Source organism: Rhinopithecus roxellana, chromosome 9, assembly GCF_007565055.1.
Source record: "Rhinopithecus roxellana isolate Shanxi Qingling chromosome 9, ASM756505v1, whole genome shotgun sequence".
In the NCBI taxonomy this organism is placed as follows: domain Eukaryota; kingdom Metazoa; phylum Chordata; class Mammalia; order Primates; family Cercopithecidae; genus Rhinopithecus; species Rhinopithecus roxellana.
In genome coordinates this window covers 30461050-30486384 of record NC_044557.1, presented here as the reverse complement: position 1 = coordinate 30486384, position 25335 = coordinate 30461050, and the positions used below count along the sequence as shown (strand labels likewise).

Here is a 25335-nt window from a genome sequence, read left to right as displayed (position 1 = left end):
TGTAACCAAGCATGTTGTCAGAATGAGGCCCCTCAGAGCACAGCATAATGATGTGGTATCCACCGTGGGCATGCTGGGAGCACCAGGAACATTCTCCAAAACTGTAATCAGGGCTCCCTTCTCTTACACAGACCATAGTATAGGATCTGATGCATTAAAAATAATCCAGAGGCTCTTATTATTATGCATTATACTAACATCTTTCAAAACCAACCAATTTTGAGGTTTTAAATTATAGGTATTTATTATAGGGTTGAATGACATAAGACAGTTTCAATTATTTTAGACTTTTAAAAATCAAAACATTCTGTATGCATGCTACAAAATACACAACAAATCCCACAGCTTGTTGACTTAAATGAGCAAACAAGTCTATATTTCTCACCCCCAAGAGACTAGAACTGTCACTACAACTTGCTATGTATAATGCAGTGGCTTGGCTGTTTGCTGATGGAGAATCCCGGCGGGCCTTCTTTTAAAATGAAAAGAACAACGACGACAAAAAAAACTTTAATGTTGCAAAAATATTTCACTAAAAGTACCACAGAAATATGAGTCTGAATATTTAATTTCAGGACTTTTTGAAAATTAAAAGTAGCAACTATTAGAAAGTCAATGTCTATAATCAATAAGGCATCTATTACTACATAAATTGCCTTTAACAGGCTAGGAAGGTACTTGAAACTATTGATAATATTAAGGAGAATGTGTTAACTAATTTTTCAGTAATATAAAAATCCAGATGGCAACAGTAGTGATTTGACTACTTTTTTCTTTTTTTTTTTTTTTTTTTTTTTTTTTTTTACTACCGCTAGTCCCTGCTTTGTGAGGTTACAACTGTACAAATAACCACATACCCCAAAACCATGGGAATGGAGTCACGCACCATTCAGACTACTCCTGATACGTTTTTAAAACTCTGAAAAAGTCTAAAACCTAGTGTGTTTATATTGTCAGCATGGCATAAGAATCTTTGTTATGGTCTGGCTAACAGCTCTCTGTAAGTTTGGGTCAGTTTCCAACATTTTATCCTTTGTGATTTCTGAGAACTCCTTTAATGTAAAGCTTTTTGATGACACCACTTCCTCTGGGATATCTTTGTCCTTTCTGTCAAAACCCCATTCCTCATTTATGCTGGTAAGTCTGCCTTCCCTCAGTTCCCGTGAGCCTATCTAGAGTCTCCTCCCAATACATGATCTAGAACACCAGCAGTCTCAACATCCCCACCATCAGCTATTTCTTCTACACATGCTTGATTCTAATTTGACTACCACTTTTCATTGCCCTGCTGTGTTTCCATCTTTGTTGACTAATTCCATCTTTTAAATTTATTTTTGTAAAATTCCACATGAGTTATCACTGTCGGTGGGGAGGCAACACAAGGACAACCTTTCCTGTCTGTGTGAAAACTGAATAATAAATGTGCACAGAACCATCACCAGCAGACATGGAAAGAAGGGGCATGATTGGTCATTGATCGTGATGAACACCTGTTATTTACAGAGTGATTTGGGGAATGAAGACACAACTATGAGGTTTGCACTTTATTTAATTATAGTTAATATGCTATGGTAACTAAGATTTGAACTGTGATGTTGGGGAACTGGTTTTATTTAACTAAAATACGGGAATTAAAATTAATGCAGATTGAAACCATGCAAAGTGAAAAGCAGTGATTGGATGGAATTCAAATTCACTAGACACTTTTGTTCTAACTCAATGGACTACAAGTGTATTTATTTATATTGGGGCAACAATCAAATTCTCAAGCTTTGCATGAACATTCAAAGTTAAAAAAGACATGTGAACATAGGAAAAATAAAAAGTTCTGAAAAATAAATCACCTATCCTTTTTAAAAAATTCATTCAGTCCGCATGCGGTGGCTCATGCCTATAATCCCAGCACTCTGGGAGGCTGAGGCGGGCGGATCACGAGGTCAGGAGATCAAGACCATCCTGGCTAACAGGGTGAAACCCCGTCTCTACTAAAAAAATACAAAAAATTAGCTGGGCATGGTTGCGGGTGCCTGTAGTCCCAGCTATTTGGGAGGGTGAGGCAGGAGAATGGCTTGAACCCAGGAGGCAGAACTTGCAGTGAGCCGAGATCGCGCCACTGCACTCCAGCCAGGGTGACAGAGAGAGACTCCATCTTAAAAAAAATTCATTCATTCATTCATTCATTCATTCATTTTGAGAGAAGGTTTCACTCTATTGCCCAGGCTAGAGTGTAGTAGTGTGATCATGGCTCAATGCAGACCTCCAGGGGCTCAAGCAATCTTCCCCGCCTGGGATTACAGATGTGAGCCACTGCGCCTGACTTCAATTATCTTTTTTTAAATGCAATAAAAATTGAGCCAATAGAACTGCAGAATATGCTAAGTGCTTTATATCTATCTTCTCATTTAATCCACATAATCCTGAGGAAACTGACGTTTCCAGGAGTTAATCAACTTGTTTGCTGAGTTCACCCTGATATGGAGTGGTAGAGCTGTGATGAAACTTGTGTGTATCCAGCTTCAGAATTTGTTCTCCAACCTTAGGTGACATGGAGCCCACAGCAATTTTAGGAAAATGGCAAAAGTCTTAGAGATTACCACCTCCCCCTAACACAGGACAATGCTGACCCAAGGCACCTAGTTCCAATTGTTAGGCATGACCCTCAGGCTGCAAAGCTGAAGGTTACCCACTTGAGGAATCTCTCATTTTGTTAAAAAAAAACAACCCCCCCCCCCAAAAAAAGGAAAAGAAATCCTTTTTTTTTTTTTTAAAGAACTGCTACTATAGAAATCTACCACCTAATACATGTCAATAATATGATGTGGCTGATGCAAAGTTACTCTGTTAAAATTCAATATTTATTTTCAAGAGAAGGTGGACCTCCGGTTTTCTCCATTAACAAAGTGTTTTTCTATCCTTTAAGAAATCATTGAGTCATGTCATTGGAGAAACTTTTTGAAATAGTACTTGAAGCAATGTATTTGTATTCTGATTGGTTGCAGTCATATATAAAAACATGATTTCAAATATTTAAAGAACAGCATAGAAGGCAATCAGATATGACTTTTTGAAAATGTCTATCACATATAAATTAAGAATAGTAGTAATATTGCAGGGAGTACTTGTTTCAAAACTTGTTAAGTACTGTCTTAATAACATAGATGGATGCAAGCGTGTTATTAGAGGTAAACTTTTTAATATTTACAATTTATTTCACACATCATAAAAAGTCTACAATCACTATCTTTTAATCCAGTCCCATTTTACTCTCAGCCTTTCCCTCCACTCCCAAGTACAAAGAGACCGAGTAAGCAAATGGCCCACATATAAAAAGATTATATTTACATTTCATTTTTATTTGTAGTTTCAATAGGTAATTTTCTACTTTGTCTTGGGATCTTGGCTGCTCTCAGGTGCTCTGCTCTGCAAACCTCTTTATTAGACTTCCTTAAAACTGGCTGCAGATGAGGTTGAAAATGCTTTGTTGCAATTCTTGGAGAAGAATAGGTGGGACTATAGTGTCCCTTTCAACCACATGATTCCATATTACATTGCCAGGAAACATCTTATCCAATCAATGTGTTTCTTAAGTTGACAGGTAAATCTTTTTTTTTTTTTTTTTGAGACGGAGTCTCGCTTTGTCGCCCGGGCTGGAGTGCAGTGGCTGGATCTCAGCTCACTGCAAGCTCTGCCTCCCGGGTTTACGCCATTCTCCTGCCTCAGCCTCCCAAGTAGCTGGGACTACAGGCGTCCGCCACCGCGCCCGGCTAGTTTTTTGTATTCTTTAGTAGAGACGGGGTTTCACTGGGTTAGCCAGGATGGTCTTGATCTCCTGACCTCGTGATCCGCCCGTCTCGGCCTCCCAAAGTGCTGGGATTACAGGCTTGAGCCACCGCGCCCGGCCGACAGGTAAATCTTTAAAGGCTAGAGTTGCAGAAAAATCAAAGCATGAAATATGGGCATGCAGAGGAGCAAAAGATAAGGTGCTGGATGAAGAGTTAAAATATCTCCTCAGTCTTTTATTCACTCATTTGGCAAATACATAACATACGTAATAGGTAAGCCCTACTGTCAAGGCAATGAGAAGTGAATGAAAGAATGAACAGAGTTCCAGCTACTATGGGACTGTGCTCTAGCTGGGCAAGGAACCCAGACAATTAGGTTAGAGTGTAATCAACAAGCTGTCACATTTAGCAGACAGCACTATGTGAGCTTCAAGAAAAGGCATTAAACGAACAGTGTGGGGCTATGGGAGGCAGGAGGAGAGGGGGCCTTCTAGAAATGGTTGTTGCCCGAATTAGATTCCGAGGGACATGAGGTTCACTTGAATCCTTATTCATATTCACACATGCTGTATGGAATGCCAGGTTAGAAAACAGGATGTGCTGGAAATGTAAAACTATTAGGAAAAATTATTATACCTTACAGCTCCTTGAGGGGGTTAAAGTCGTAAAAATGATTGATGTTTATTATCAAGGTTGACTGATAGGTCTGGGAAGGGACATGAATGTTTGCTTATAGAAATACATGCCCTTCTGTATACATTGCATTCACTGACCCAAATGCATAAACCTTCCGGTACCCCCTTACAAAGTTCAGCTAATTTTAAACAAAATAGGAGTTTGTTCTGCCTTGTAAAGGTGTTTAATTCAGTTGGTTTTTTTTTTTTCTTTTGTATAACAAACATTGTACTATATAATACTGCTCAGGTAAAAGACTGACTTTTCTAAAGCGTAAGTCTAATTGTACTACTCTCTTCTTGAACCTGTTTTCGTGGTTGAAGTTTCTAGCCTGAGTAACTGATCAGTATCCATCTTGGTTAATGGCATGGCTACTGTACCAGGAGAGGTACAAGTGAGAAGTTTGTGGGCTCTGTGGAGGTGAAGATGACCAGGCCCCTCAAAAAGAAGGGAAGTGGAGATGCTCCCACTGGAAACTATGAAAAAGGAGAACAGAGACTGCACTGGGGCACCAGGAAGGGAGAATGGAGGCTGAGGGCAGTGGCAGACAAGAAAGTTCCTGCAATTCCAGCTTAGACGTTGCGTGTGAGATATACTGTTAAGGCCTAGGTGGAAATCAATTCATTTATGCAACAAAAGCAATAGACATACTAGTAATTCTTGCCCAAATAAATTCCTTTTGGTAGTCAGGAATCATACCATCTGATCTATGCTAGTTCACTACATCTAAAAATGATTATTAATCTCTTAATTTAGATATAACCTGAACCAAAAGTCGGACATAAGAAGTAATTTCATTGAAGATCAAATTATGTAAACAATGGTAAATCCTCTAGCATTAAAATCAAATTACACAATAAGAAAATGGTAAGTTGTAGATGGATAATTTCCCAATATTTTTGCTCTCAAACAGAAATAAATTAAGGTTTGGGGAATACCCTTTCCTGCTCTGTGTTAGCTTTTCCAAGTTCTGTCAATCAGAGCTGCTCATTCTGTAACTGAGGCAGGATGACTCACTCTGAATTACTCTGAAGCTGTTCCAAAGTTATTTGCAGTCTGGGTCTCTTTACATGCTCGCTCTGCTTTCATGTAAACACATTCTTGAAAAGTGTTGGCGAATAAGTTATCATTGTTGAATGAAAGGAAAAGTAAGATGTGATGGTCTGGAAAATAACGAAAAGTGGCATTCATATGCAAGATTTCCTTTCCTTTCAAATTTTAGATGTAGGAACTGAGCATCTTGTAAATGGCAGAAATACAAGTTGGCAAATGCTCCAGCTCCAGCTATGGCTTTTTAATGCCTTGTCTTGGGAATAAAAGAAGCATGAGCTCTGAGACTCCAACTAAGACAGTTATCACTGCCTCATGGCTATACTTGTAGCTTCAGAGAAATGGGTACCAAGAGGTACAAACAATAGTGAGCCACTAGATGCCATCTGCCATTTACAATCACAACTGTCTTAATAGCTGGTGACTCAATCCACCATGACTAAATTACAGTGCAGCAGAGTACCATCAAGAAATTAATTCTTGAAACATGAAACATATTAGATTTTGGAGGAAGTCAGTTTACAGTAGAAATCAATACAGCTCTAATTAATAAATATTTTGATTTATTTTGAGTGACTATGCATCATGGTCATGTTTTAAGAAAGAAAACAAAAAGCAATTTTTGGGTTAAAATGAAATTACTATTTGATGAAAAGGTTTCAAAAGTGTTTAGAGATTTCACCTGGCCTCTGGGAATAACAACTGCTGGCATAAGTTTAAAAACAATTAATTTATTCTTTAAATGAAGTTAAGCTAGCATGATTAGAAATAAATGGACCCTGCAAGTACATGAATGATCAGACTGCTTTTTGGAGCCTGGCAACATACAAATGGTCAACAATTCATTTATTAAATGCACTCACACCAATTGTGTTTGATTTGTACTATATTTTGATCCAAACACAAGATCAAAATCACAGACTTACAAAATCACTGCTTATTGTAAAATGAGTGAATAGACTTGGAATATAAAACAGTTTTGTTTTCTGTTTTTTTTTTTTTTTTTTTTTTTTTTTGAGGTAGAGTCTCGCTCTGTCACCCAGGCTGGAGTGCAGTGGCACGATCTTGGCTCACTGCAAGCTCCGCCTCCCAGGTTCACACCATTCTCCTGCCTCAGCCTACCTAGTAGCTGGGATTACAGGCACCTGCCACCACGCCCAGCCAGTTTTTTTATTTTTTTGCATTTTTAGTAGAGACGGGGTTTCACTGTGTTAGCCAGGACGGTCTAGATCTCCTGACCTCGTGATCAGCTTGCCTCGGCTTCCCAAAGTGCTGGGATTACAGGCGTGAGCCACTATGCCCAGCCAGAAAACCAGTTTTATTGCAATGGTATGTGTTACGGGTTTAATTGGGTCTTCCAAAATTCATTCGTGTAAGTCCTAACCCCAACACCTCAGAATGCATTGTACTGTAATATTCTTCATTTGGAAATAGAGTCTTTACAGATTTAATGAGTTAACAGGAGGTCATTCTGGAGTAGGCTGGGCCCCTTATCCAACAGGACTGGTGTCCTTATAAAAAGGGGCAATTTGGGCAGACACAGGGATAATGCTATGTGAAGATGAAGGCAGAGATGGAGATGACACTCTTATAAGCCAAGGAACACGGAAGATGGCCAGCAAACCACCAGAAGCCGGGAGAGGCGTGGAACAGATTCTCCCTCAGAGCCCCCAGAAGGAACCAGCCCTGCTGACACCTGTATCCCACATTTCCAGTCTCCAGCACTGTGAGATGATATATTTCTGTTGTTTCAATCACCCAGTCTGTGACATTTTGCTAGAGTAGCCTAGAAAACTTATACAATAGGAAACATAGTCAATTGAGAAAAAAACCAAAACACACCACCCTTGCTCTTTGAAGGAGCTCACTCAGCTTCAGAATGTATCTGACGGGAACAACTCCAGTACCCTAAACTGAGTCCATGACCTTTTTTTTTTTCAAAATCTAGAGGAAGCACCAGATTAACTCTAGGGAAGTGCCATTTCAGTGTTAATAGTTGGTGAAATGTATTAATATTTACACTGTGTATTACACAGAACCAGGAGACCAGAATTTACAGTCTCTGATTTCCGAAAGATTTCCCTAGAATCTAAGTTACAAGAGAAAAGAAAGGGACAGGGAGAGGAATTAGACAGGGAGCGGTTTGGCCAGACAGTACTGAGAAATGGTTTAGGAAGAGGCAGAAAGAGTGGGCAAATTCACAGAATATATGGGAACCCTAGAACAAACGCAAGGTGTTTCTGGATGCTGAGCTAGAAGTTGGTAAGGACAGACTGAAGAGAGTGACAGAAATCAATGAAAATCTTTACAATGAATTCAAGCACATAAAACACCGAGCCTTCATAAAGCCCTTTAGATACAATACAATAGGCTACATAGTAGAAAATGCACATTAAGAAACACTGTGATAAAGTACTAAAAAAGAAATAGGTAAGATCTACTCTAAAAGGAATGACAACACAGTTCGATATATATACACTATTCATATCTGTATATCTATTTAAAAATCTTAACACTTATATGAAATAACAATAAATATCTGCAAATTAATGTGCTACACCAGAGTACTAAATTTGCCCAGATGCGACAGGAGAGATCAAAACTGAGGTACGTATTAAGCAAGACCCCAACAGACTGAATAGATAAGTTTACTTTTCTCAGTTTCAAAAATTTATTTATATACTGAAATTACTTATATGCTGAAATTAAACGTGTTTAATTTTTAAACCATAATAAATACAGCTTAATACAGTTTAAAAAATTAAATGCAGGTTGAGTATCACTTATCTGAAATGTGTGGGACTAGAAGTGTTGTGGATTTTATTTCTTTTTTTAAAATTTTGGAATAGTTTCATTATACTTATAATGAGTGGCATTTGGGTGCTCAACAAGTTTCAGACTTTGAAGCATTTCAGATTTCAGATTTTCAGATTAGGGATGCTCAACCTGCATTCATTTTTCTTAAAACTACATTTAAATATTTAAGTCCATCACAGTTTATTACAAAATAACATTGAGTATTTCTGTACATCCCCTGAGGTATTATTACACCAGTTTTCAACTAAGAAGTCAGCAGGAATAGAAACACTGCACACAAAACCTACAAAACCTACTGTCAACAGGGAAGAGTGAACAAGAATGTATCCTGTCTGCACAGGGACAGTTGGCATGAAAAATATAGCAAGTCAGAGGACTGGCAAGATGGCTGAATAGGAACAGCTCCGGTCTGCAGCTCCCAGCAAGATCAATGCAGAAGGTGGGTGATTTCTGCATTTCCAAGTGAGGTACCCAGCTCATCTCACTGGGACTGGTTGGACAGTGGGTGCAGACCATGGAGGGTGAGCAGAAGCAGGGTGGGGCGTCGCCTCATCCGGGAAGTGCAAGGGGCCAGGGAACTCCCTCCCCTAGCCAAGGGAAGCTGTGAAGGGCTGTGCATTCAGGTCCAGATACTACACTTTTCCCATGGTCTTCACAACCCGCAGAACAGGAGATTCCTTCTGGTGCCTACACCACCAGGGCCCTGGTTTCATGCACAAAACTGGGCAGCCTTTTGGGCAGATATCGAGCTAGCTGCAGGGGTTTCTTTTCATATCCCAGTGGCCCCTGGAATGCCAGCAAGACAGAACCATTCACTCCCCTGGAAATGGGACTGAAGCCAGGGAGCCAAGTGGTCTACCTCAATGGGTCCCACCCCCAAGGAACCCAGCAAGCTAAGATCCACTGGCTTGAAATTCTTGCTGCCAGCACAGCAGTCTGAAGTCCACCTGAGACACTCAAGCGTGGTTGGGGGAGGGGCATCTGCCATTGCTGAGGCTTGAGTAGGCAGTTTTCCCTTCACAGCTTAAACAAAGCCGCCAGGAAGTTCCAACTGGGCAGAGCCCACCACAGTTAGGGAAAAATACTGTAGCCATACTGCATCTCTAGATTTCTGCTCTCTGGGCAGGACATCTCTGAAAGAAAGGAAGCAGCTCCAGTCAGGGGCTTACAGATAAAACTCCCATCTCCCTGGGACAGAACACCTGGGGGAAGGGGTGGCTGTGGGCGCAGCTTCAGCAGACTTAAATGTTCCTGCATGCCGGCTCTGTAGAGAGCAGAGGATCTCCCCGCACAGAGTTCGAGCTCTGCTAAGGGACAGACTGCCCCCTCAAGTGGGTTGTGCCTCCTGACTGGGAGACAGACACCTCATACAGAAGAGCTCCAGCTGGCATCTGGCGGGTGCCCCTCTGGGACAAAGCTTCCAGAGGAAGGAACAGGCAGCAATCTCTGCTGTTCTGCAGCCTCCGCTGGTGATAACCAGGCAAACAGGGTCTGGAGTGGACGTAGCAGAGGGGCCTGACTGTTAGAAGGAAAACTAACAAACAGAAAAGAACAGTATCAACATCAACAGAAAGGACGTCCATACTAAAACCCCATCCGAAGGTCACCAACATCAAAGACCAAAGGTAGATAAATCCATGAAGATGGGGAGAAACCAGCAGAAAAAGGCTGAAAATTGCAAAAACCAGAACGCCTCTTCTCGTCCAAAGGATCACAACTCCTTGCCACCAAGGAAACAAAAACTGGACAGAGAATCAGTTTGATGAACTGACAGAAGCAGTCTTCAGAAGGTGGGTAATAACAAACTCCTCCAAGATAAAGGAGCATGTTCTAACTCAATGCAAGGAAGCTAAGAACCTTGAAAAAAGGTTAGACGAATTGCTACCTAGAATAAACAGCTTAGAGAAGAATATCAATGACCCAAATAGAGCTGAAAAACACAGCACGACAACTTCGTGAAGCATACACAAGTATCAATAGCCAAATCAAACAGAAGAAAGGATATCAGATACTGATGTTTAACTTAATGAAATAAAGTGTGAAGACAAGATTAGAGAAAAAAGAATGAAAAGCAATGAACAAAGCCTCCAAGAAACACGGGACTATGTGAAAAGACGAAACTTATGTTTGATTGGTGTACCTGAAAGGGACGGGGAAAAAGGAACCAAGTTGGAAAACACTCTTAGGGATATTACGCAGGAGAACTTCCCCAGCTCAGCAGGACAGGCCAACATTCAAATTCAGGAAATACAGAGAACACCACAAAGATATTCCTCAAGAAGAGCAACCCCAAGACACATCATCATCAGATTCACCAAGGTTGAAATGAAGGAAAAAATGTAAAGGGCAGCCAGAGAGAAAGGTCGGGTTACCCACAAAGGGAAGCCCATCAGACTAATAGCAGATCTCTCTGCAGAAAACCTATAAGCCAGAAGAGAGTGGGGGCCAATATTCAACATCCTTAGAGAAAAGAATTTTCAACCCAGAATTTCATATCCAGGCAAACTAAGTTTCGTAAGTGAAGGAGAAATAAAATCCTTTACAGACAAGCAAATGCTGAGAGATTCTGTCACCAGCAGGCTTGCCTTACAAGAGCTCCTGAAGGAAGCACTAAACATGGAAAGAAACAACCAGTACCAGCAACTACAAAAACATACCGAGTTGTAAAGACTATCAACACTATGAAGAAACTGCATCAACTAACAGGCAAAATAACCAGCTAGTATCATAACGACAGGATCAAATTCACACATAACAATATTAACCTTAAATGTAAATAGGCTAAATGTCCCAATTAAAAGACACAGACTGGCAAATTGGATAAAGAGCCAAGACCTGGCCAGGCACGGTGGCTTATGCCTATAATCCCAACACTTTGGGAGGCGGAGGCAGGTGGATCACGAGGTCAGGAGTTCGAGACCAGCCTGGCCAACACATGGTGAAATGCTGTCTTTACTAAAAATACAAAAATTAGCCAGGCATGGTGGCGGGTGCCTGTAATCCCAGCTACTCAGGAGACTGAGGCAGGAGAATTGCTTGAAACCGGAAGGCGGAGGTTGCAGTGAGCAGATATTGCACCACTGCACTCCAGCCTGGGTGAAAGAGCAAAACTCCGTCTCAGCAACAACAACAACAACAACAACAACAACAACAAAAAAGTCAAGACTGCTATACTCAGGAGACCCATGTCATGTTCAAAGGCACATATAGGCTCAAAATAAAGAGATAGGAGAAATATTTACCAAGCAAATGGAAAGCAAATAAAAGCAGGAGTTGCAATCCTAGTCTCTGATAAAACGGACTTTAAACCAACAAAGATCAAAAGAGACAAAGAAGGCCATTACATAATGGTAAAGGGATCAACACAACAAGAAGAGCTAACTCTCCTACATATATATGCACCCAATACAGGAACACCCAGATTCATAAAGCAAGTTCTTAGAGACCTACAAAGAGGCTTAGACTCCCACACAATAATAGTGGGAGACTTTAATACCCCACTGTCAATGTGAAACAGATCAACAAGACAGAAAATTAACAAGGATATTCAGGACTTGAACTCAGCTCTGGACCAAGCAGACCTAATAGACAGCTGCAGAACTCTCCACCTCAAATCAACAGAATATACATTCTTCTCAGCACCACATCACACTTATTCCAAAATTGACCACATAATTGGAAGTAAAATACTTCTCAGCAAATGCAAAAGAATGGAAATCATATCAAACAGTCTCTCAGACCACAGTGCAATCAACTTAGAACTTAGGATTCAGAAACTCACTCAAAACCACACAACTTCATGGCAACTGAACAACCTGCTCCTGAATGACTACTGGATAAATAATGAAGTCAAGGCAGAAATAAAGATGTTCTTTGAAACCAATGAGAACAAAGACATAACGTACCAGAATCTCTGGGACACAGCTAAAGCAGTGTTTAGAGGGAAACTTATAGCAATAAATGCCCACAAGAAAAAGCAGGAAAGATCTAAAATCGACACCCTAACATCACAATTAAAAGAACTAGAGAAGCAAGAGCAAACAAATTCAAAAGCTAGCATACGACAAAAAATAACTAAGATCAGACAAAACTGAAGGAGATAGAGGCACGAAAAACCCTTCCAAAAAAATCAGTGAATCCAGGGGCTGGTTTTTTGAAAAGATTAACAAAATAGGTAGACTACTAGCCAGACTAATAAAGGAGAGAAGAATCGAATAGAAGCAATAAAAAATGGTAACAGGGATATCACCACCAATCCCACAAAAATACAAACTACCATCAGAGATTACTATAAACACCTCTATGCAAATAAACAAGAAAATCTAGAAGAAATGGATAAATTCCTGGACACATACACCCTCCCAAGTCTAAACCATGAAGAAGTCGAATCCCTGGATAGAACATTAACAAGTTCTGAAACTGAGGCACTAATTAATAACCTACCAACCAAAAAAAGTCCAGGACCAGATGGATTCACAGCCGAATTCTATCAGAGCTACAAAGAGGAGCTGGTACCATTCTTTCTGAAACTATTCCAAACAATAGAAAAAGAGGGAATCCTCCTTAACTCATTTTATGAGGCCAGCATCATCCTCATACCAAAACCTGGCAGAGACACAACCACAAAAGAAAATTTCAGGCCAGTACCCCTGATGAACATCGATGTGAAAAGCCTCAACAAAATACTGGCAAACTGAATCTAGCAGTACATCAAAAAGCTTATCCATCATGATCAGGTAGGCTTCATCCCTGGGATGCAAGGCTGCTTCCACGTACGCAAATCAACAAATGTAATCCATCACCTAAACAGGACCAATGTCAAAAACCATATGATTATCTCAATAGATGCAGAAAAGGCCTTTGACAAAATTCGACAGCCCTTCATGCTAAAAACTCTCAATAAACTAGGTACTGGTGGAACGTATCTCAAAATAATAAGAGCTATTTGTGACAGACCCACAGTCAATATCATACTGAACGGGCAAAAACTAGAAGCATTCCCTTTGAAAGCCAGCACAAGACAAGGATGCCCTCTCTCACCACTCCTATTCAACACAGTATTGGAAGTTCTGGCCCAGGCAATCAGACACGAGAAAGAAATAAAGCGTATTCAAATAGGAAGAGAGGAAGTCAAATTGTCTCTGATTGCAGATGACATGATTGTATATTTAGAATATCCCCTCATCTCAGCCCAAAATCACCTTGAGCTGATAAGCCACTTCAGCAAAGTCTCAGAATACAAAATCAATGTGTAAAAATCATAAGCATTCCTATACAACAATAATAGACAAACAGAGAGCCAAATCATGACTGAACTCCTATTCACAATCGCTATAAAGAGAATAAAATACCCAGGAATACAACTTACAGGGGCTGTCAACGAGAACTACAAACCACTGCTCAAGGAAATAAGAGAGGACACAAATGGAAAAACATTCCATGCTCACGGAGAGGATGAATCAATATTGTGAAAATGACCATAAAGCTCAAAGTAACTTATAGATTCAATGCTACCCCCATCCATCTACCACTGACTTTCTTCACAGAGTTAGAAAAAACTACTGTAAACTTCATATGGAACCAAAAAAGAGCCCGCAGAGCCAAGACAATTCTAAACAAAAAGAACAAAGCTGGAGGCATCATGCTACCTGACTTCAAACTATACTACAAGGCTACAGTCATCAAAACAGCATGATACTGGTACCAAAACAGATATATAGACCAATGGAACAGAACACAGGCCTCAGAAATAACACCACACATCTACAACCATCTGATTTTTGACAAACCTGACAAAAATAAGCAATAGGGAAAGGATTCCCTATTTAATAAATGGTGTTGGGAAAACTGGCTAGCCATATGCAGAAAACTGAAACTCGACCCCTTCCTTACACCTTATAAAAAATTAACTCAAAATGGATTAAAGACTTAAATGTAAGATCTAAAACCATAAAAACCCTAGAAGAAAACCTAGGCAATACCATTCAGGACATAGGCATGGGCAAAGACTTCATGACTAAAACACCAAAAGCAACGGTAACAAAAGCCAAAATTGACAAACGGGATCTAATTAAACTAAAGAGCTTCTGCATAGCAAAAGAAACTATCATCATATTAAACAGGCAACCTACAGAATGGGAGAAAATTTTTGCAATTTATCCATCTGACAAAGGGCTAATATCCAGAATTTACAAAGAACTTAAGCATATTCACAAAACCCCCCCACAAACAACCCCATCAAAAAGTGGGCAAAGGATATGAACAGACAATTCTCAAAAGAAGACATTTATGCAGCCAAAAGACATATGAAGGAAAGCTCATCATCACTCATCATTAGAGAAATGCAAATCAAAACCATAATGAGATACCATGCCATGCCAGTTAGAATGGCGATCATTTAAAAGTCGGGAAACAACAAATGCTGGAGAGGATGTGGAGAAATAGCAACACTTCTACACTGTTGGTGGGAGTGTAAATTAGTTCAACCACTGTGGAAGACAGTGTGGCGATTCCTCAAGGATCTAGAACCAGAAATACCATTTGACCCAGCAATCCCACTACTGGGTATATACCCAAAAGATTATAAATCATTCTACTATAAAGACATATACACACGTTATGTGTATTGCAACACTGCTTACAATAGCAAAGACTTGAACCAACCCAAATGCCCATCAATGATAGACTGGATAAAGAAAATGTGGCATATATACACTATGGAATACCATGTAGCCATAGAAAAGGATGAGTTCACGTCCTTTGCAGGGACATGGATGAAGCTAGAAACCATCAATCTCAGCAAACTAACACAAAAACAGAAAACCAAACACCACATGTTCTCACTCATAAGTGGGAGCTGAACAATGAGAACACATGGACACAGTGGGGGGAACATCACACACCATGGCCTGTCGGAGGGTGGGGGGCTAGGGGAGAGATAGCATTAGGAGAAATACCTAATGTAGATGACGGGTTGATGGGTGCAGCAAACCACCATGGCACATGTATACCTATGTAACAAACCTGTACATTTTGCACATGTATCCCAGAACTTAGAGTATAATTAAAAAAAAAGAAAGAAAGAAAACTATAGCATATCTCCATGAGGATATTGAGATTTAAAAGACACAAATAATAGATAAACAGCAAATTATGAATAAATAAAATTATTTTATTTCCTCCAGATGAGTGTAATACCAAGCCTGAAAGTAAAATATGAAAAAGAAAGGTTCAATTAACAGCAACAGAATGTGAGTCTTTTAGCAGTGGTTACTCTGCTTACATGAAGTATTGTTATTAATAATATTAAATGTAATCTTTTCCAGATGAGAAGAGTCTGTTTGTAACTTAATATGAGTGCTTTTTTAAAAATAATTATAACTTTCAAAGAGCTAGATATTAAACTTAGACTTCCATTCATTTCTTTAAAACTGGTATGAAGTTAACGTTCCTGGAACTAGCCAGAGGGCTGGGAAAGTAGTAAGCTGTCTCCATGGTAACAGGCTGCTCTGCCATGCAGGGATCATTTCACATGTTCCTTGTAACCCAGCGACCACATGGAGGGGAGAAGCAAGATCCCCATTTTGGATTTTCAGGGTCACCATTAAAAATGAGTTTCAGCAGGATTGTATTTTTATGAGAATGCTGAATGGGGGGCATCTGTCATGAATATGTAAAAATTACCTATGCTTATTTTTTTCTCTTCTTTAGTCTGCCAGTGACCATCAGGCATGGGCTTTGATGGAAGCCGGGTGGTGATAAGGTCATCCACAGATATCATTATGCTGTGAGCTACAGCCGACGTGATTATAAAATTCTGGCGTAGAATCCTGAGAGACAGGAGGGCTGAGCTAAAACCCTTCGTGGGGCTGTGCTGCAAGCAGCGCCTGCCGTCCAGCAGGGCCTTGATGAGCACAAGCAGGACACCTGAGCTGTGATAAATGTCCTGGTGATGACCAGAATCTGCCTGTGCTTGGGTAAGGGACAGGCTACCCCAGGAGCTGGAAACAAAGACAGGGAAGCTAGGTAACCTGACACCGGGCACTCTCACATCCTGGAATGAGGGAGTCTTCACTGAGCCTATTTCTTTAAGGGAAATGTTTTCATTCTGCTTTGCTTCAAACAATCCCAGCTGAAGAGAGGAGCATGAAAATGCCCTCATCTTTGGAGAGGCATTAACATTTGGCCCACTATAGAGACTGTTTGGTTAACTAAAGAGCATGCTTTAGTAGAAGGGCCCTTGGTTAGGAGAGCAAAGGCATGGCTACACCTGCCATGTACTGCCTCATCTGGACCAAGGGTTTGTAAGAATTTAGTGAGAAATCCAAGTAAATGCTTAAAAGGGGGTGAAGTGCATAGTAAGCAACTCATATCTGTTAACTGCTATATTTATTACTGTTAATGTTACTAGTATTACTCATATTAAAAATTGTAATTTACTTGCGGGTGCCTTAAGTTTATGGTTTTCGCTTTCCACAAAAAACACAATATAATCTGAGCTCAAAGGCCTTTTGGGGAAAATCTCAAGTCAATCTTTATAAATAATGAGATGAAACCACTGAGATGCTCAAGGAATTATCTAAGCTACAATAGACCCTTGAATAATGCCAGGGGTGAAAGACCCTGACCCTCCACCCCATGCAGTTGAAAATCTGAGTATAACTTTTGACTGCCCTAAAACTTTAACTACAAATAGCCTCCTGTTGCCTGGAAGCCTTGCTGATAACATAAACAGTCAATTAACACAAATTTTGTATGTTAGATGTATGATACACTCTAGTCTTACCATAAAGTAAGCTAGAGACAAGAAAATGTTATTAAGAAAATCCCAGGCTGGGTGCAGTGGCTCACTGAGCCTGTAATCCCAGCACTTTGGGAGGCCGAGGCAGGCAAAATTGCCTGAGCTTAGGAGTTTGAGACCAGCCTGGACAACACGGTGAAACCCTGTCACTACTAGAAATATAAAAAAATTAGCCAGGCATGGCGGCGTGCACTTGTAGTCTCAGCTACTTGGGAGGCTCCAGCAGGAGAACTGCTTGAACCTGGGAGGAGGAGGTTGCAGTGAGCTGTGATCACGCCACCACACTCCAGCCTGGGCAACAGAGAGAGACTTCGTCTCTGCTCACCCCTGCAAAAAAGAGAAAATATATTTACTATTCATTAAGTGGAAGTAGATTATCATAAAGGTCTTCATTCTCATTGTCTTACTCTGAGTAGGCTGAGGAAGAGGAGGAGGAGGAAGAGGAAGAGAGGTTGGTCTTGTTGTCTCAGGGGTGGCAGAGGCAGAAGAAAATATAAGTGGACCTGAGCAGTTCAAACCTGTGTTAGTCAAGGGCCAACTGTAGTTAATAGAAAGTCTGCTAATGTATGAGAAGGACAGAAATCATACTACATATGTATAAAGGATACAATTTTCTAGAAAACGTTAAATGGCAAAAATGTTTTCAAAGTAAGCAATAGTTTTGATGCCATTTTACTTCCATGTAATGCTTTCTTCTAAAACATGATCTCCTGATCAAAAATAAATAAGAGCTATGTGAGCTTTTACAATAACTAACTCAGAAGTAAAACCTATCATCAGTGCCTCTGTACAATAGCTTTTTCTCAAAATCTCTGTATCCTATCATTACTAAGTTGGAGTGTTTACAGTGTTCCCCCAATGAATGTCTTTTCAAATTGCCATAATTATTTTGATGCTAATTTTGATTTTAATCCATTTATCACACCAAATCAAATAACGCCGAAGTAAAACGATGTCTGCTAACAGGGAAAAGGTGAAAAGGGAGGGAAAAAGTCCTTGGGTGTAGAAGGTAACGCCTGTGAGATCAGATTCTATCACATCTTTTTGTGGAAAGCAAAACCCACAAAACTAAGGCATCCACAAGTAAATTAAACCATGAAACTAGATTAGAGTGGATCTCAGACACCATGTTTTAAGCACTAGAGCAGAGGGAAAGTAGCAGTGAAATAGAAACAACAAACATCTACATAAAGATCCCCAATTCAAATGACAAGGTTGATAGAGTGCTAATTTTCACAGAACTGCAGAAATTACAGCTTAGCCACAGATGACCTTCAAGTGAAGAAATACTTTATGATCCATATACACTAAAGTTCACCAATTCATGTGGCTGATGCAAAAACATGCCTCCAATAGGCAGCATTAAGACCACAGAGTTGACGTGAAATAAAACCACCCATCTGTGAAGGTTTTTACTTTAGCTTCTTCTGCCCTTTGTTGGACCATTTGATTGTCATCTTAAAACATCAAAGCTTTATTGCAGAGTTTTTACCACAGCTAAAGGAATATTCATGGCACTAGTCTCTTATCCTGTCAAAGGCAGTATTTATATACATGAGAATATAAAACTGTTGTAACAAGGAAAAATGTCACGGATTTACAAGGGCTCAAGTTTACAAGGCAGCAAGTTGGTGTGCATGTTGCACCCCATGAGCCCTCTGATCAAAAAGCTAGTATTAAAAGCAGAGAAGTCTGTCCTTGATAGTTTTTGGACAAAATATCACTTGGTCTTGGAATGCAGTTAGAACTCCTCCACCCTCTTTTCACTCTAAGGACACTGCTGAACCCCGGATGAAAGTGCAACTGTTAAGGGCAGCTCCGTTTCCTTGTAACTTCTACAAAATTCTAGTGTGTGCCCTCAGTTGAAATCATAAACCTTTCTAAAGTCTGGGGAATGAGAGAAATATAATTTGGTTTGTTAAATAAGTATTCATATTCATAGCATCCCATAAAAGGAAGCATATACAATCCCTCTACTCAAATCTCTTCCAAGAATGAAGATAACACAATGTATTATAGAGAGAAAGAGACACATTTCGTTGAATTCAGAATTCTGTCTAGAAATGTTATTTTACTGCATGAGTTCTAAACTAGATATACGACTTGAAACGTCATTTGGAACTGAGAATTCATCAAGTCAGTAAAATAATGAAGACATTTATGGAGAGACTCGGGTAAGAGGGAAGACTCACTGAATATATGTATGAATGAAGCAAAATAAGATTCAATGGAGAAACTAAAATTGTGATTGTCCTTTAAAATTAATTGTAGAATATCTATAATCCTAGCATACTACAACAGGTGTAAAATAAATACATTTTGATAGTCTGTGCATTACTTAAAACAAGTATCAAACTAAATTTTTTTCTTTTAATTTCATTTTAGCAACATTTATTTGGCCCCTCTTATAAGCCAGTCAAGTGGGAACCAGGTATCCGGTATTGAGTTGAGGTCCCAGGGAGTTTTACTTCTGGGGAAGCCTCTTGGATTCACCCAACAGATAACATTTTTGAAAGATACAAATTAATTTTGCAAGTCCAGTCTACTTTTCCATTGACAATTTACTCATGTTTATATTAATTCCATTGATTTTTAAATGGGGCACTGGCCCCTAAAGGTTAAAGTTTAAAATATAATAAAACCTTTGAGGATCAGTAATCTTCAAAGTATTTTCTTACCACAGAAGCTCTCTTTAAAGACAATGTGGAACACTGGTATGCAAGGTAGATGAGTGCAGAGTGGTTCTGGCTAAAGGAGAGCCCCAAATCTCAATCCCCATCAGCCTTGAAACCCCTAATACTCCAGGGAACAAGGTTTGAAAATCACTGCCGGAGTTCAATTCATTCATTCTGCCGATGAGCCAATGAGGAGATGGCCCCAGAGAGAGGTCAAGTTTTGGAGTTGTGATGGCGAAAGAGGCAGAGGAGCTTGTATCCTGGCTTTTCCAGTTACGACCCATGTAGCTTTGAGAGGTCGCTTTTCTCTGATGCTCCTGTTGCCTCATCTATGAAGCTGATATAACAGTTTACTCCAGCCCTCAAGGCCGCTGAAGTGAAAGTGCTTGTAAAATGTATAAGCCTATTCAAAAAGCAAATTGCTACAGCTGCTGCTCTAACAGAAGCCTTAAATCAGAGAACTGGAAGTGAAGCCCAGCGATCTAAGTCACAGACAGATAGGTGACCTCTTTAGGGCTCTAGATAAGGCAGAAGGTAATGCACAGCGCTGGTTTCTTTGGCACTATTATGTGATAAGCACCCCTGAGAAGGAATTCTTGGTTGGCATCTGCAGCAAGTTCTTTTGCTCAGAGAAACCTTCAGAAAATCTTATGTGCTGAAAAAGCATGGCTTCTAAATAGCAGGAAAATATTTACCTCCATAGTCTGTGAAGCACCTGACACCTAAAGCACACTGGACACTTGGCAAGATAGCTTAGAGGGACAGATCTGCAACCAGACGGTGTATGGTGTGAGCTCAAATCTAGCCCCATGATCATATGCTATGTGTTCCATCAACTACCTGCTGTGAGAATGAAGGGAGATGATGCACTAAAGGGCTGAAGTGCCCAGTGAATGCCAAGCAAAATGCCAGCTCCACTGTCTTCAACTTGTGCAATATCACGTCAGTCAGTCATGACAGCACAGAGCTATTAGTCCACTAACATTCTTTTGTCTTTACTGGAAAATATACCTCTCTTGAAATGAACCCTTAAAGCATCACCATCCATCACTGACAAGTGGGGACTGGGAACTTTGCAAGGTGGCAATTTGTAAAGTATTGTACATATCAGAGCAATATTGCACAAATTTACAACAGAAGGAGCACTCTCTGTGGAATATCCTAAGAAGTGCACAGTGGTCCTACTTATGGGTAAAGCTAAGTGTCAATAAAGAAGTGAATTCTCAGTATGAGACATAAGAACACTTCAGATAGCACTTCAAAGCTAGGTTTCAATCGTGTGAAAAATAAGATACTGACTGGATGAAAAGATCTAATAATCATAAAATGGTTTTAAATATAGCAGAATTTAAAATTAATAAGATACTGTAAACACGTATAACATGAAGTTTTATTACTAAAATATAATAAGAAATTTAAAAATGTTGCAGATTTGACATAAAATGTCTTCAAGTAATCTCTTAATTTCCTGTTTCTTAATAGTAGGTTTAAAGTCATATATTCATATAAATTTTCCTTATTATACTTAGTATATTAATCTCATGCTTAGCGACCAAAGACTGCTAAAAATAAGAGAGAGGTGCTCTCAAAGGCTCCGAATAAGGCAATTTACTTTGGCTTAACACTCTTGGAGACTACCTTAGAAGAGCTGCAGATTTGGTTATGAACATGACCACTGTACACAGGTGATGAACACAGCATTAATTTCATTTTAGCAACATTGACTGGGCCCCTCCTATAAGCCAGTAAAGCGAGAACCAGGTATCAGGTATTGAGTTGAGGTCTTAAGGAGTTTTACTTCTGGGGAAGTTGGCTTCACTAAACTGAAAACATTTTGGAAAGTTACAAATTAATTTTGTAAGCTAAATCATACTTTCCCATTGATAATTTACTCAAGTTTATATTAATTCCATTGATTTTTAATTTGGGCACTGGCCCCTAAAGGCTAGAGCTCCGTGTGCAAATGGCCAGTGCCCAAGAACTGCAGTGGGGAATAAGCCACCCCACAAAAAGCAGAATGCAGCACACTTCATAACAGGGACATCTGTGGAGGGTTCAAAGTAGAGAAAACAGATATCTGGTGGAGAAGAAAGTGAACACGATCTTAAAGTGCTTCATAAATCAGTGTGCCAGAAGTATTTGAGAGTTCCTTATACTCTAAAAACGAATGTGAAACTTTTTCAGGCCCAAGTTCAACACAAACATCTCTCTGGCTCATAGGCCAATGGTCAAAATCTTAAATCTAGAAGTGTATCAACTTTCTGTTTGTTTGTTTTCTTGAGACAGAGTCTCGTTCTGTCACCCAGGCTGGAGCGCAGTGGTGTGATCTCGGCTCACTGTAACTTCCATCATCTGGGTTCAAGTGATTCTCCTGCCTCAGCCTCCTGAGTGGCTGGGATTATAGGCACCCGCCACCACATCTGGCTAATTTTTGTATTTTTAGTAGAGATGGGGTTTCACCATACTGATCAGGCTAGTCTTGAACTCCTGACCTCAAGTAATCTGCCTGCCCCGGACTCCCGAAGGGCTGGGATTATAGGTGTGAGCCACCATGCCTGGCTAAAAGTGTATCAGCTTTACAAGACTTTTCAGCTGATTAAAGGAAGGGGGCATGACCCCCACAAAAAGTAATTTTTTCCCTTTACCAATACAGCATGAAATGTTGAACTACAAATACAACTAGGAGAGTAAATGAAAATGAAGCCTGCTTTTTCTCCTGTTTTTGATGCCAACTGCCAGGTTCAGAGTGTCATGCGTCAATCCCTTTCTGCCTGCCCTAGCATCCTGCGGTGTAGCCACTCTAACACCCCCTGTAAAACAGTGTCCAGAGGGAAAGTCCTGGCAGGTGCAGGGTGCAATCTACTCCTTATACTATGCTTAGAATCCAGTGCCACTCGGTGGGACATTTACCATCATTTTCTTGGTGGTGATCCATAAAATCCCTGCTGGCACCTGACAGCAGCCTCTAGGGATATAATCCTCACGAATAGGAAAAGAGTGAAGCTTCACAATCCATTCTATCTGGGGATGGAGAGTTTAAGGTATACATGGTGGTAAATTTTTCAGTGAAAAATAATGTTTAAAAAATGGAGATTTTGCCAGGCATGGTGGCTCATGCCTGTAATCCCAGCACTTTGGGAGACTGAGGCGGGAGAATCACAAGGTCAAGAGATCGAGACCATTCTGGCCAACATGGTGAAACCCTGTCTCTACTAAAAATACAAAAATTAGCTGGGCATGGTGGCGAGCGCCTGTAGTCCCAGCTACTTGGCAGGCTGAGGCAGGAGAATGGCTTGAACCGGGGAGATGGAGGTGGCAGTGAGCAGAGATTGCACCACTGCACTCCAGCCTGGTGATAGAGCGAGACTCCATCTCAAAAAAAAAAAAAAAAGGGAAAATGGAGATTCAAGTCTACTGCTGGAAGGATGGAAAACACAGAGAATCTTACAGAACCACATAAATTAGAAATGAAATTAAAATCAGAAACACTACTTATAGGCCAACTATCACTAGAATGATGCTTGAGAATATTATAGTTCATCTTCTCTTTAGCGAGGTGCACACCATCCATGCCTTCTGCTGCCTCCTTTTTTTCATCCATTATATATGATTCAGATGGCAGCCAGCAAGGTCTTGGTCACAAGCACACTTCAGGAGCCCGCTGACCTCAGGAAAGACAGCCTTGTAACTTCTGAGGATACACAGGACAGACCACTAATATGGTGAACCAGTCTGAACCAAAGATTCAAATACAAACAGTTCTGTGGTGGATTCTCTCACATGCCATTGATCCGGACCACCCAGGAGTTAGCCATACTCTTCTACGTACCCAGAGCTTCGGTTCTGCCTAAAATTCATCATTTTCTTGAATCTCCTCACATTTTCTTTACTTCCAACTCGAGCACTACTAGCTACCAAATTCTTCTTAGGATGATTTTTCAAATATAGTTTTTAACCCTTTACAAGAGTGTCAGAGTCTCAAGGTGGGAAAGGTTCTTCATCTCCATTTCACCCCCGGGCAAACTAGACACTGGATCCGTAATTTTTAATGGAACAGTAAATGACAAGAAAATTAACATAGGGAACATGAAGGCGGGGGAGGCGTGGATGGCAGGAGTGGCCTGAACTCTGTATTCTTCATTGGCCCTGGAGTGTGGGCTTTTACGGTGCCACTTCCCCGAAATAGCGGAATTAACACAATTAGTGAACGTGGAGACAATCCCAAATAATTGAACCTCTGAATATTGAATCTGTGAGTCCATAGGGAACAATCAATTTGAGTAAAATTTAAAAAATGAATAAATAAACTACATAATCTGAATTCTGGAAACAAAACCCTATTTCAAACGCAGTTGAGGAGACCAAATTCAAGCAGCCTTTGAACAAAGCTAATTATACCTTGATTATTCCTTACTTTGACTAGTTTAAAGTTTCACCCAAGTTCTTACAATTCTGCACCATAATGTTCAACTACATCTAACCATAAATAACCCAATTTCTTCTGTTTCTTCTCCCCTCTTTTGTCTCTGACTTCATTTTTGCCTTTCTTTCTCCAGCAATAGACTGTGTCTCCCCCTCTTTCAGTGAAATAATGCTTCCGGCCCTGCTAAGCCCTGTGCTGCTGTGTCTTATATCTGAAGATGGAGCTTGTGAGAGGCAGTGACCAAAAAGACAGATGAGCAATGTACGGTGACTTTCCTCCATGTGCACAAAAAACTTCAGTCTATTAAATTCCATAAACATTTCCTTTAATTTTCTTTCTTTCTTTTTTTTTTTTTTTTTTAAGAGACAGGGTCTTGCTCTGTGTCACTCAGCCTGGAGCACAGTGGCACGATCATAGCTCATTGAAGCTACAAACTCCTAGGCTCAAGTGGTCCTCTCGCCTTAGCCTCCCAAGTAGCTGGGACCACAGGTGTGTGCCACCATGGTAAAAAAAAACAAAAAACAAACAAACAAAAACAAAACAGAGATGGGGGTCGCACATCTACCAGTGAGGAGATGTGTTGCCCATGCTAATCTTGCCCTCCTGGGCTCAAATGATCCTCCCGCCTCAGCCTCCCACAGCACTGGGATACAGGTATGAGCCACTGTGCCCAGCCCCACAAACATTTCTTTATCCTCTGTAGTTTGCTAGATTCTGTGCTCGATTCTACAGATTCAGAGTTAAAACATAATTCTTACCCCCAACTTGCTTATAGTCTATTAGAGTGAGGTAGAAAAATTTTACTGTAACTTAAATCAGAATTTCACAAGTACCTTTAATGTACTCACAGACTAAAGAATGTACATGACTAGGTGCTCACAGTCATAAGGAACTCTGAGGACACAGAATGTAAATGATGAATAAATGGCGATTTAAGGATAAGAAGCCCACATGGGAGGGAGAATCTGAACTGGTTCTTCACAGTTTAGACCGAGTTCCTCTTTCTTCCTGCTGATGCGGTTATTTTTCCCTAGATGGTTTATCTCTACATGCCCATTAAGACGTCACTCTATTATGGGCAGTTAAGAACTGACAAGTTTTCCATTCTGTGTT

At 40.2% G+C, this 25335-nt stretch overlaps 1 protein-coding gene across 4 annotated transcripts in view; it reads right to left on the bottom strand.

Annotated features, from left to right (window-relative positions):
- The window catches only part of FAM110B (family with sequence similarity 110 member B), a 153142-nt gene that overhangs the window by 41940 nt on the left and 85867 nt on the right, over positions 1 to 25335 (bottom strand). The window lies entirely within an intron of this gene.